The sequence below is a fragment of the Pipra filicauda genome, unplaced genomic scaffold (assembly GCF_003945595.2).
Source record: "Pipra filicauda isolate LSUMZ 115617 unplaced genomic scaffold, ASM394559v2 scaffold51_size4534324_pilon, whole genome shotgun sequence".
Lineage (NCBI taxonomy): Eukaryota > Metazoa > Chordata > Aves > Passeriformes > Pipridae > Pipra > Pipra filicauda.
In genome coordinates, this window is record NW_024104665.1 from 441,545 (window position 1) to 453,653 (window position 12,109).

Below are 12,109 nucleotides of genomic sequence, written 5' to 3' on the forward strand. Positions count from 1 at the left end.
ATCAGCAAGTGTATCATTCCAGGTTGTCCCTGTGCTCAAGAAACTGTACCTCTGCTTTGTTTGAAGGTAGTGTTAGCACCTCTGCTCTCGCCTTGGTGCTCCTTGCCTTCATGTATGTTTGAATATGGTGTTTCTCCCTCTTAGGTCCTCTCACCAGGAAGCTCAGGACACAGAGAGCTTCTAGGATAAAACAGCTTGTGCTCACCGCATCCATTGTAAATTAGGAAAAATGGCCAAGGTTGAAACGGAGCTTAAAAAAAATTAAAATGATTTTTTGTAGAAATGCATCAGGACCCCAGCTACTGCAAACTACCCTTTGGCTGCTCCTGCCTGGGTGAGAAGCAGGCCTGTGTCAGGCAAGCAGCATCCCACCCTTGCTAGTCCAAGTTGGCTTTTGTCCAGTGAAGTGGCTGCTCTGATTGAAGACGTGAGGTGAAGTCATGGATTTCACCAGCAGACTAATCTGACCTCAGACTGTGCCGCCAACATTTGAAACCTAATCCTGGAAATAAAACTTTTGCATTTTCTTCTTCTCTTTCAGCCAGATTGGTTTGCTGATTGCATAGCATAAGGAATGGTGCAGGAAATGTGCCGAGGAGAGAAGAGGATGAAAGCATACTGCTGTCACTCAGACTGCTGGTAAAAGCCTTGCCCACAGGGCCCCTCACTCCAAAAAAGGCATTGAGGTGCTGGCATCTGTCTAGAGAAAGGCAACAGAGCTGGTGAAGGGTCTGGAGCACAAGTCTTATGAGGAGCAGCTGGGGAAACAGGGGCTGTTTAGCCTGGCGAAAAGGAGGCTCATGGGAGACCTCATTGCTTTCCATGATTACCTGAAAGGAGGCTGTAGCAAGGTGGGGGTTGTTATCTTCTCTCAAGTAACAAGCAGTGGAGCTAGAGGAAATGGCCTCAAGTTGCACCAGGAGAGGTTTATAAATGGGTATTAGGATAAATTTCTTTACAGAAAGGGTTGTCAAGCATTGGCACAGGCTGCTCAGGGAAGTGGTATCCATTCCTGCAGGGATTTAAAAGATGTACAGATGTGGTGCTTAGGAAAAGTGGCAGACTTGGTAGTGTTAGGTTAATGGCTGGACTCAATGATCTTAAGGGTCTTTTACAACCTAAATGATTCTATGATTTTTTTCCATGAAGGCTAAAATGAGTGAATTGCGATGGCTAGGGTCCTGCTGTCCCTTCTGCAAGTTATTGCCTCCAGCTGCATGGTTTTGCCTCCTGTTTGCACCTGATGCTGACACTCACGCTACCCAGGTGAGCCAGATCACCTCCCAGTGCTGGCAGAAATGTCCTGTCATTTTTCAAATGGGTTGCCTCATTGAATCAGCCAGGCAAGTACCAGAAAAGGAGGAAGGAGTGTGTGCCCAAAAGTGGGATTTGCATCCACACAAGTTTAAATTACCTCTAATTGTCATGAAGCTACAGCCGCTATCTCATCTGGAGGATAAGATGCTCGTTAAGATAGTCAGTCCAGGACAAAAAAAAAAACAGGAAAACTGAACCTGCATAGCTGTTTGCACCATGGGCAGCTCTAGGAGTCCACAAGCACTAGTTTTCTCTCAACTCGAACCCTGTCAGTCACTGAGCCACTGAGTTGCTTCTTTGGTGCAGCCTGCAGTACCTGCTGAACCCTAGGGCTCCGGCCCAGTGCTGATAGAGATGACTGGTGATGGATGAGGGATCCTCCTGGCAGCTCTTGGTGGGATGTGACCTTGACTTCCCTGCATTGCTTTGCAGTTGGGGGCGTAGGACCTGTGACACCGCTTTGCAGGATGCCCTGACACAAATCAAAGTCTGTAAAGTGCTTAGGAATGTTTTGGTAAAGAAATTACAGATAGGCAAGTGAGACATAGTGATGACTTGGAGGTTTTTTTCAGTGACACTTATTACTGTTTTGCAACCATGCATGAGCCCTACAGAGGAAAATGAGCTAGAGACATTTTTGCTTCATTTTGTTTGTGCTAGTTACCATTCCTCTTGGAACAGTCACTTATACTATCATGCTGTCAGGAATAACCTGTGGGCATGTATATGTGTGCACAAGAGATACACAGTGACATGGACCATCTTGTGTGATCATGTCCTAGTGAGCAACGCTCCAGTTTGTGTGGCTTTTTCACATGCCAAAAATGAGGAAATGTTTTATTTTATACAATACACTGATGTATGAAATTATATTACATACATTTGTAAATTATGAATGTGTAAACATGTAAAATTCCTGTATCCTTATAAAACTAACATGAGTGAAAATAACTTCTTTTAAAAATAATTTCCAGATTTTAAGTTGATGGAGTGGTTTGAGCTATTTTACACTTTAAAACCACTTACTCTGTTGCAGCTTTGATCTGAGATGGTCTTACAGTTCGGGGCCAGTAATACGTACCCATTTTACAGATGGGTAAACTAGGGAACAGAGATGGTCCAATGTCATCCAGGAAAGTAGCTGCAGAGGTAAAGTATGAAAACAAATCTCCTAAGTCATTGCACTTTGTTATATCTTGAAGACAGATCAGTGTTTTGCAAGTAGATCTTATGCCCAGCTTGCAATGTTTGGAGGTTTGACTGACATGCAAGAAGTTTTATCCTGCTGGCTTTATATGCACTCCCAGTGGTAACAACTGAAAAGTGCTTTATGAAGAAGCACGCCTTATTCTAAATGTGCTGCTGTTGTACTACCAGATAGAAATACTGAGTCCTGTTTGCAGACAAAGATTTAATTCAATTACACTATTTAATGGAAACTGCCTTTACAGGGACACTGCCAACTTGAAATCCATTGAAATACAGTGATAGATTTAAGGTAGTGTGTCCCACAATTTTTGTTGAATGCCCCAAGCAATCTTCCTGTATTATTTTCTCTTGGCTTTAAAAATTTGTTATATACAAATTATATATAAATTATATATAAAAATTGATATATACCAAAAAAAAAAGGCTCTAGGATGGTTTGTTACAGACAGCTGTACTAATTTCTAATAGGTTTGCTGAAAAAGAGAAATCATACTTTTGAGTTCGGGAAGGAAAAATGAAGCTGATTACAGTCAAAACTTTTCTAAAGATAAAAGGTAAACAGTTATGGAAAAGATGTGTGATGAGAATAGAAGGAAGCCTGGAATATTAACTTTAAGTTACAGTTAATCTAAATAGTTTTCTGTAACAGAAGGATGATATCTAAATACAGATATGATTAAGTCAGTGTAGTTCCCTACCACAATGTGCAACATGTCTAAGTTCACACTGACAACTGAGATCAAGATTAAAGTTTTCCAATGTATGTAGTGAATTTCAGTGCAATGTCAGCTATGTTACTTTTTCAGAATTTTGTCCCTTGGAAGTGGATGCAATATTGGCACACATTGTGTGGAAGAGCACGGACAACCATCTCTGATTGGAACTTTGCCAGTCATCGTATCACCCTACTTTCAGCAGTTTCTGTTTTCTATTTCATATTCCTCAGCACAGAAGCAAGTTATTACACTGATTGTAGCGAAGCTGAATGTACAAAGGTTTGTTAAAGGAGTTTAAAACAACCATCCACATCTTCTGCTTTGAACTTTCCCATTCAGAACTGTAACCTGAATTTTTATACAAGTCTTTTATAGTCATATATACCAGTTACTTCAAGGTCTCACTGTGACTTGTTTGTTTCTTACATATATGACAGTGGGCAGAGATGCATTTAAACTGTAAGGATACAGCTGTCAAGATTTAAAAATGCTATTAACCAACATGGCTAGACTCACACTGTATATCCAATATATATACAGTATATTCTGTTTATAGTGATGTAAGGCACTTTACATCATCAAATTGAAATAAGCTGTATTGTTTCACATTTTTACAGTGATGGAAATGCACTTACAGTAGAAGACAAGATCCTTTACATTTCTGTGTTAGTGTTTCTGTTTGGTCCCCCCAAAACACTTGAGGAGGTGAGAGCTGCACTAAGGAACAGAAAGCAGAAAATGCAGTGGAGTTACTGTAAAACTGCAGTGAGACAGGGAACTGCAAGAGACCCATATAAAGCAGGCTAACAATAGTAGAGGGAAACCAATTTGCTCTATAGCTGAGAGTTTTGCCAGCAGCAGCTGAAGGGGAGCAGATGACAAGTAAACCCAGGAATACGTAAGTATGTGATGTCTTTCTGATGGACAAATTTTGCTTCTAGAGATGAAGAAACTATCTCCATTGCATTTAAATGGCCTGTGAGTCTCCAAACAAATATGGAAGATGGGAAATTAGGGGATCCCCAAAAAATATCCTGTAGTGCTCCAGATGCAAGCTTAGGTCTGTGAGACTAAAGGTCTCAGATTTTTGGGTCTGTTCTGTTGAGAAGAGAGGTAATGGTGCAAATTTGGCATGCGATTGTTTTCAGATGTGAAAAATGAGAGACTCTCTTCTGAGTCACTAAAGTGTGGAATTTTTATATAAAAGCTCTCCAAAGTTTTCTTCTAACCATGAGTAGTACCAACTTGTTCTTCCATATCTGAGAGCTCCCTGTGAACCCATCAATGATGGCTCGATAACCTAGGGACCAGAAGACTCATCTCTTAGTCTGCAGTACCTGCAGCATTGCTAGCTTGCTGGAAAAGCTTGATGAAATACAGGGAGGGAAAAGAGGTTTCTCAAATAGGTTTAGTTGATGTGTTGGTCTGCAGAATCCATTTAACTTTATTCAGCAATTCTAACAATGACAAGGCAGGCATTTGTGTTTCTCTGGGTATATATTTTACAGCTTATGTGTCCTTTTATCATGCCAACATCTCCTCTAAACCCCCTTGGGAGGACAAGTACAGCTCCATGGATTTTTGTTTTGAGTCCCACACCATCTGACTAACAGAAGATTGAGGCACTGATAATTCCTCTGTACCCCAGAGAGGGGCAAAGGAGCTAATTATATATCAATTTTATATGAGTTGAGGAAATCCCCAGATGAGGAGTTGTGGGTGTATTTCACTTTCTTTGCACTACTTGAATGATGTGTTGGGAACAAAGGAGGACAGAAAAATATATTCAGCCCTAATTACTCATACAGAACTTGTGGCCTTCTTAAAATATGGTCAACCCAGGAAGCAAACCCAGGCTTCTTCCAGACTTGTTTTAAGACTACGCCATTAGAGGCCGTTCTCTCTGAAGTGTCTGCCAAAAACCTATTGAGTCTGTCTTTAAGGAGCAGTCCTGCGTGGAGGTCCTTCCCTAGTGGTGTGCCAGTGTTTTCTCTTCCTATTAGAAGACTATCTGAAGATCTTGGACTTGTTCCACACTTAAGCTCCAAGCATCTTTATTGTCTATCTGTCCTTGCAATATGATAGGCCAGAAACTTTTACTGTCTGGTCTTTTTTAAGGCTTGTTTCACAATCTGGGTAATATAGATTTCTCTGTTTCCCACTTCTGTAATGTTTGTTATATTCAATTGTATGTCTGGCTTGGTGTTTATTTCTGCAGCTCCTTCCTATGTTTCATGCAGTTCTTCATCTTATCTGCAATTGTTATCTCCACTCTCAGTCAGCACATCTCTCTTTATTAGTAATAGATCCAGTCAGTTCACATGTTTGCATACACTCTAGCACGGTAATGTTTTGTCTTGCCAGCAGACAGAGATTTTAAAGTTGTGATAACCTATATGCTTGTCTGAGGGATGTGAAAATAGTGTTATGAATGTTGTTTGTGAAAACTGGGGTTTGCAGTCCTCGGTTGTTTTCACATACTGTAGTTGACTGTCATCAGAGAAGTGACAAGCACAACAGGCAACATTGCAAGTCCGTTTTTCACATCTGGTCGTAACTAATTGACCACAAAAATCTTCAGCATTTTCCCTCAGTTATCTCTGTGTAGATACCACTTTGAGGACAGTTTTCTTTAAATCACCCTACACTTTCTTTGTTCCATTTTAAACTCTGATTATACCTTATTTCCTCTTCCTAATTTTTCTTCTACTGACCTTGCACTATGCATAAATATTCTTCATAGGGAAATAAGTGAGCTATTTGTTGTTAATTTTTTATGTCTTAGATTTTGTGCCCAGTACATAATGATCCAGTTACATCTCCATTTGCATGCAGTAACCCCTGCTTTCCACTTTTCTCTGCTGCCAACAAAGCAAGTTTCTTTTCCAATACCTTAAAGTACCTCCTTTTATCCTTAACTCTCTACAGATGCTTCCCTCCCTCTTTTTTGTTAATTAAGTCAGTTTCTAAGGATCCTCTGCCTAGGATTGTGCCTGTCTCCTTCTGTGCCATGTTCTGCTCTGAGAGGGAGGGTGAGAGGTAGCTGCTTCTGTCCTCCTCCCATTCCTGAGCATGGCAGTAGAAAGATGCCAGCTTGCCTAAAAGGAGCTCTCAGCCAGTTTTCGAGCAAGTGTTTTGAAAACTAGTTAGGCAGTTTTCCCGCTGTAGACAGGCTCATAGAAGGACCATTAATTACTCAGTGCAGGCTTAACCGTGGGCAGAAAAAGGGGGCTTTTGTGTGATTGTCAAACCCTCACCATTATTTGTACATGTTGGTTTTGTATTTAATAGGATTACATGACTTCTTTGCTCTATATGCCAAAATGGATGGTTCCTTTCAGTAATAAAACAAAGCCAATAACCTGAAAGGAACCACGACTCAAAAGCACAAACTTGACCTCTGAGTGACCTTGACATTTACAGACTAAAAACAACTTTTCTTTGAACAGACAGAAGAAGTCAGGGAGCCAGCAAGAACCAGGAGAAAATGGTTTTGTTGCTTTCTGATTACATTGTTTAAACCAACATACTACATGGTTTACAATACTTCATTACAATGTATTAGAGCCTGGAGGTGATTTAATGTCTGTTTATAACTGAGACTAATCTTGAAATAAACAAATGAATGTTTGGAAAATGGATGAAGCTGTTCTGCCGGAGACAGCGTTAAATGCATCTCTGAAGAGTAAATCATGGCTGTACAGCACTGAAATGCTTTTTATTTCTACTTTCAGTTGTATTTCAGTAGTTTTATCTAACAAAATTAATCACGGTGCAGTAAAAAATTTCTAATTGGGTAGGACTGTCTAGCAGACATACATTCTATAACAAATCCACAGTTTAAAAACTGTTTAGCCCTTTAGAATCAGGGAAAAAGATAAACTAGAAAATGCTGTAGCATTATACAAGGCACCGTGGTGATCTAAATTAAATCTGTTACAACCTGTTCTAATTTAAAATTGCTCCGTTGTGTGAATGAAGGGGAAGAGTTAGTTCACTTGTCCAAAGCATTTTCATATTCCCAGATAAATCTTTCATCCTCCCTGCTTTCCCTTGTGGCTGTACATTCCTGTTTCCTTTGTGCCTCCCCTGTGTAACTGCACGTAAATGTGGCTTCAGACAGAGCCAAGAACTCTTCCTCCAGAGTTTGGTATCAGTTCTGGTTTCTATCAGCAGAGAACAAGGAATGTCATTGAGTGTCACCATCGGGGTGCCCAGCTGCTCATGGCACCCAGAAGCTCCTCTGCAGTGCTGTACGCAGGGCCTTGCTAGAGGAGGTTGCTCCAGTTTCTTCTGCTAGAGGAAGACTGCAGCACTCATCCTGCCATCCATCTCTGCGGGCGACTCCTTCGCCGCTTGTGCTTCTCTCCCTCTCCTGCCTCCCCTACCACCCAAAGCCCTATCCATGGCCCCCGGGCTTCTAACACCTGACTCATTCCAAAAATGTCTTGAATTTCCTTAAGTACCAGCCACTAAGCAGTTAAAGCCTTATTTGAGAGGGGGAAAAAGAAAAGTGAAGTCGCATGGCTCCTCCCGTCCCACCCCCGACACCCTTCCGGTTGCACACTGGAGGGAGCGGGAGCTGGGAGGGCTGGAGTGGAAGCGGCGGGAGAGACTTCTGCACCGCCGTGCCCGCGCGGCGTGCCGCCACCCAGCGCCCACAACAGGGAACAGCAAGGAAAAGCAAGGCTCCGGCAGGGAGCCGCCAGAGCTGGCATGGCTCAGGAGGACTGCTTAACCTGCCTACTTCACCGCATCCTACACCCGCTGTAACAGGTTGGAGTCTCCGAACTTTGACAGTGCACTTCCTTGCGCTGCCGTTCATGCCAAATACCCTGACTGCACTTTCTTAGTGCAGGGGGTTTTAAAGGTCTCATCCTACAGCAACACAGCATCAATAATTACAGTTCATATGTGTGGTTGCCTCTCTTTATACCCCCCTTCCTGTCACTTTGTTTGCCACACAAACGTAAGTGGCAGAAGTCTCAAGAATAATTAAGTTTGTTCAAGCTTGAAAAATAGTCAACCACATGAAAGTAAGGCCTGCAAAGGGGAAGGTTGCAACAGAAGCCTGTATGTTCATCGGCACAAGTAAGTAAGCGAGGCGGAAGGGCGTTAGCTGCAGCATAAATTTCAAGTGGTGCTTCTACTTTCCTAGGTGTCAAAGCTGACCACCCCTGTGTCAAAAGCGTAGGCTTTCTTGGTACTAGCTTACCAACCTCTTTGTATCATAAAATCATAGAATGGTTTGGGTTGGAAGGCACATTAAAGATCATTTAGTTCAAAACCCCCTGCCTTAGACAGGGACACCTTCCACTAGACCAGGTTGTTCAGAGCTCCATCCAACTTGGCCTTAAACACTTCCAGGGATGGGACATCCACAGCTTCTCTGGGCAACCTCTTCCAGTGCCTCACCACCCTCACAGTAAAAAGTTTCTTCTTAATATCTAATCTAAACCTACTCTCAGTTTAAAGCCATTCCCCCTTGTCCTATCACTATATGCCCTTGTAAAAAGTCCCTCTCCATCTTTCTTGTAGTTTCCCTTCAGGTACTGTGAGGCTGCCATTAGGTCACCCCAAAGCCTTCTCTTCCAGGCTGAACAAACCCAATTTTCTCAGCCTTTCCTCATAGGAGGGGTGCTCCATCCCCCTGATCATCTTGGTGGCCTCCTCTGGTCTCCCTCCAACAGGTCAATGTCCTTCCTGTGCTGGGGAACCCAGAGCTGGATGCAGAGTAGTGCTCAGAGTGCAGTCTCACCAGAGGAGAGTAGAGGAGCAGAATCCCCTCCCTCACCCTGCTGGCCACACTGCTTTTCAGCCCAGGACAGGATTGGCTTTCTGGGCTGCCAGTGCACATTGCTGGGTCATGTCCAGCCTCTCATCCACCAGCACCCCCAAGTCCTTCTTGGCAGTGCTGCTCTCGATCTGTTTATCCCCTGGCCTGTATTAACTGCTATGTCTAAATACACACTAGCAGTATTCTGAATTTACAGTGAAAACAGATGAGATCAGGCGCATTTTTGTGCGTGTGGTTTTTTTCCTTTGCTCCCATGTTAATTCCCGCCCCCCCCCCCCTCCCCGTGCAACTCATTACAGACTATTATCTTAGCTCCTGGTAAATCTCTTTTAGAGGTTGGCATTTTAACTTACCAGCTTGAGCTCTAGACTGTTGACATATTACAATGCAGAAAGGAGTGAAATTATCATGGACTGAGTTGGCACTGTATTTTTTTCTAAGGCACTGCGTGATGAGAATAAATCATTGTTGTCACCCTGACATGATCCGCTAATGAAGATGCACATCCTCTTGCCCTGCTTTCTTACTGGATGTTAAGAGAGGACCCTTCCTCTGTCTTTTTTCTTCATTTCCACTGTGGAAGAAGCTTTCTAATTCTGCACACTGGTTTGCTTAGCAATATTGCTGTTGCCTAATGCAATAAAAATCAGTTATGTAACTGCCTTTGCTAGACTTGCAGAGAGCATTCACCAGACGGGAAGATGGCCACAGTATCTTTATGCTTTCATTATGCCTCCTGTGTTCACTGTTATTATGCAATATGCTCTGCTTTACGTATCTTCTTTTTAAATAATTTTCCTTGACATCATGTTTAGAATATTATACACCTACAATCTAAGCTCATGCTTAGACAAAGCAGGGAAAAGAAATAAGCTTAATCTGATTTATTGCTAAAAGGGCTGATATTATAGCACTAGTGCCTCAGAGGAACAAAGAATTGCCTACAGTTTGTCAGATAGTATTTTTAATACTCTAATTCTGAACCAAATTCCTAAAATAATCTGTGTTTGCAGATTACCGTGTGCTCTTTTGTTCTGAATAATGTCTTGCTTAGTGAACTATGTCTTATCAATCCACCAAGTACTGGGTGTCATTGTTCACCTCATTCACAATTCATCTTTTAATTAACATTATCACAGGCAAAATTCTATTTTGGTCAGCGTAATTTGTCATTGGAACTGGCAGTACAGAAATAAAAGAATTACCATCTGAATTTATCTTAAGACGATGAAGGAGATGGTAACTACAAACCTACCTCATCCGGCACTGAAGAGGAAGGGAGGGAAACCATGTAAATGATAATGGCTTTAAAAATTATATTTGCTACGTAAAAATCACTACTTTGGCCATTCTGTATCTGCTAAGCAAACAGTTCTGTCAAAATTACTGTTACTGAAAATATAAACCTGAATCCTGCACTTAGATACATGCTTTATTTGGTGGATAGGGTTGCTGACTTAGGGAAGATTTAAGAGATACAAATGTCTTTGCAAAGGGATGATTTTAGATACAGATATGTAATATCAACTTCATGCAGCAAAATGCTGATCATTTGCTTTAACAGTTAAACCTCAAAATTAAGTTACAAGTGCAGCATTGTTTTAGGGAACAGACAAGGAAATGAGTGTTTTTAAAATGTTTTTTTTTTAAACTGTACTAGATGAACCTTTCAGAGAATAGAAACATCCTTCTCACAAGACTCACCTTTCATAATGATTGCCAGAAAACTCCCTTGATGTGGGGAAAATTAAATAGCATTTTGTTTTTCTGAGTCTATAAAGAAGACATCTATCCCTGCAGTCTAGATATGCAATGTTTTTCTATTTACATTCAAATTAATACAGTGATGTCAAATCGACTGCATCTAAGGTACAGTGAACACGCCAGCAAACCAGCCACTAAAAATTCACCCTAACATCCTTTTACCTTACAATTTCATCCATTCCTATTTGCAAATGCAACAGGCCCTGAAGATGACCACATTCAAGCAGTACTCAGCCAAGATGATAATAGTTGCTGTAAGCCGAGCACCTCTTTTGAGCATGCTGTTTGGAGGTCCTTCCTCTATCAAAAGTCAGGCTTCAGCTTGGCTGCCACAGGTGACTTCTGTTGCATCAAGAGGAAGTCTTCTAGTGGATGATCCATTAGTACCTTCTAAAACAGTTTTTAAAACAAAACAATCACTCTCCACTGTGAGAATTAATGTTTTCTCAGTTGTGCCTATTGTGCTGGTTTTGGCTGGGGTAGTTTTCACTTCACAGTGACTAGTATGGGGCTGTGTTTTGGATTTGTGCGGAACAAAGGGTTGATAATATAGAGATGATTTTGTTATTGCTGAGCAGGGCTTGTGCAGAGCCCAGGGCTTTTCTACTTTTTGCACTGCCATGCTTGAGGGCGCATGGGAAGCTGGGAAGAGACACAGCTGGGACAGGTGACCCCAGCTGACCAAAGGGATATTCCAGACTATATGACATCACACTCCATATATAAAGCTGGGGGGAAGAAGCAAGAAGGGGGAACATTTGGAATAATGACATATGTCTTCCCAAGTAACCATTACGTGTGATGGAGCCCTGCTCTCCTGGGGATGGCTGAACGCCTGACTGCCCATGGGAAGCAGTGAATTAATTCCTTGGTTTTCTTTGTTTGTGCGCATGGCTTTTGCTTTCCCTATTAAACTGTCTTTATCTGAACCCATTTATCTAGCTTTTACCTCCCTGATTGTGCTAGTGGGGGAGCAAGTGAGTCGCAGTGTGGGGCTTGACTGGTGGCTGGGGTTAAACCACAACACATATTTACATTGTGTTCTTAATGGATGCAGCATTTATTAAAAATACTGGACCTTGATTTAGTTAATTGATCCCCAGTCAAAGTACCAAATTTGGTTACTTTTTATTTTCTTTTTTTTTCTTTTAATGGCAGAGGCAAGCAGTGCTTAAACAGACAAGTCAGGAGGGTAAAATAGATATAAATGACATATGCATCTTTCATAACCATAGTCTGTAGCATCCTGTGGGCTATCTTGTGTGTTTGAAAGCAAAGTGAGATCCAGAAACCTCTCAGCTAGAGC